This window comes from Montipora foliosa, chromosome 6 (assembly GCF_036669935.1).
Source record: "Montipora foliosa isolate CH-2021 chromosome 6, ASM3666993v2, whole genome shotgun sequence".
NCBI lineage: Eukaryota > Metazoa > Cnidaria > Anthozoa > Scleractinia > Acroporidae > Montipora > Montipora foliosa.
The window spans coordinates 61,005,196-61,007,695 of NC_090874.1; positions in this window are offsets into that span (position 1 = coordinate 61,005,196).

Here is a 2,500-nt window from a genome sequence, read left to right on the forward strand (position 1 = left end):
GCCTTAAACATTTCTGTATGGATATCAGCATTTGTCAAGCCTGTGCGGAGCCAGCGGCTAAGAATGGGTGACGAGATCGGTTTATGAGGCTTGACATAAGAAATGAACAAAGGGTCTGGCTAGGACGGCGGAAATACTGGGCGTACTTCTCGAGTAGCTTTAAGATAATGACGCAAAGTGTCAACGGGGCAAAGTCTCCTATTATGAGGGTAGGAGGCGAAAAAAGCTTGGGGCAACTGATCTAGGAAGCCGCGTCTCTAGCCGTCGTCAGAGTGAAGGAAACTCCTTCTGGGGCTACACGGCAATATCGAAGGTCGAATTTCGAAAGAGAAGAGACTCGCTCAGGACAGGAAAGGGCAAACAGCATAGCCACTTTGATGGATAAGAGTTTTAAGGTCCGTAGCTTGGCTGATCCAAGGTGGGAAAAATGCTTGGTAACTAGGTGCGCATCCCATGTGTGAGTGTATCTTGGCATATTAAGCATTCCTCTTAAGAGTTGAACGACTACGGCATGTTGGCCGACAGGGTGGCCATCAATCTTACAGTGAGCAGATGAAATGGACGACCGAGCGACATTAACTAACCGATAAGCAGCGCCATTATTTAAAACGATCAGTCAGGAAGAGAAGGACATGGCTCAGGGATGCTAAAATTGGATTAACTTTGTTTACAATACCAGCGACACCATATTCCCCAGGATGACTGATAGGCTTTATGTGTGGATTAGCGAGTGGCTGACAGGAGTATTTTGGTAACATCCTCTGAAAAATCTTCTGCTTGGTGATTTTCCCTGATATGTGATGAACGGCTAGGTGGAGCCTGAGGTACATCGGGTGTACACGTTGAGGGAGAGCAGGGTCTTTTAGGAGGTGCTTGCAGTTGAGGATCATTACAGGGTTCTCCGTTAGGAGAGCCAGAAGAACTGGACCACAGCCATCTCCTTATCACGATCTTGCACGGTTTTAATTTCTTGGTTTGAGGAGGGCTGCTTTGATTTACAATAGAAGGATCTAATGAAGGAGTACTCAAGCAATCTACTGATGGAATATTGTAAGCATCAAGAATTTCGCAAACCTGGTCATAACTGAGTTTCCTGCGAAATTGTTTCTCTAGGAAAGCTGATAATTCCTTTTGCGGTTGCCACGAAGATTGGGCAGAGTCCGGGTCGTACAACAAAGGTGTGGAGTCGTTGTCGGCCACTTCGTTTGGTTGAGCCTGTTCGAGAGACTGAGAGGCATGTGCTTCAGGTGATGGCCTAGTGGCCGTGTATGATGGGCGATGATATACAATCATAGTCCAGTATCAGAGTCAACCAAAACAGAAAGTTGGTCATCACTGGGGTGAGATGGCGGGAAAATTCCTCGAGGTTCCTCGAAGCGAGATTCGATGATGAATATGGGGTCCTTTGTCTTCGCCATGTCTGTTTGGATTTTCTGCAGAGAAGAAAGAATCGAAGCCGGAAGTATTTCCGTCCGTTACATGTAAAGGATCAGGAGTTAGGACTCCTGCTCGCCGATCGTTCATGACGGCGGGAAGGCGAAGTCGATTGATGTTACCGTTTTCGACGAGATATTGTGTTCTACGATCGAAAAAACTCCACTTTAGTTTGAAAAAAGAGATTGTCTCTCGCCTCGGGGGCGTCCACATTATAGCTGAAAGTAAAGTAAAGCGTCAAAGTATTCTGTAAATTGTACTTACCTGTTTGTGGTTTCGAAGCACAGCAGAAAAAGATGCAGAAGATCATGGGACCATGTGGTCATACAGGGGCACCATGGGATTACGTCATTCCTAATTTTTAATCTGTCCCTGCTAGGGATAGGCTTTTGTAGCGTTAAAAAGTGGTTCGAAGCACAAATAAGCGGAACTCTACCTAATGTCTTCTCATATACTTCGAACGGAGTTTGTGTAATATAATCAAAAATCCCTTTTTGGGGGTGCAGAGTATTTTGAAAAGAAGTGCGTGGTTTGGTATTTTGTGGCAGTCGCATCACGTCGTTTGTGTGTTTGCGGGTTTCATTCTAAACAGCAGCATATTTAAGGTGAGAAAGGTTGAACTTTTCATCGTGTTGTCTAGGTGTACTTTTTTGAGAAAGCCCTATTATTTGACCACGAAACATAAGGCTTGTGTTTATTATATATGCAAACAAGAGTTTAAGAGTGCGTTCGATTGACCGTATTCCGGAATCGGAATACATGGAATATAAGTTACAAATCATTCGTTTTGTGAGATTCACTTTAAAATTGTCAAATAGCTGCTAAAATGCTACTTTAACCATTTTTTTGTTAGCCCTGCTGCTTCGAAACGCGCCAAACATATGTAAATAACCGTTTTAAACATCACTCCGCTTTTTCTCATTCCGAAATAGGGTCAATCAAACGCGCCCTTAAAGACTGAAAGCCCGAAACTCCCGAGCTGCATATTAATTCAGCCGCGTACACATGCACACATTGCATTGCGTTCGATTGATAGTATTCTGGAATCGGAATATATGGAATACAA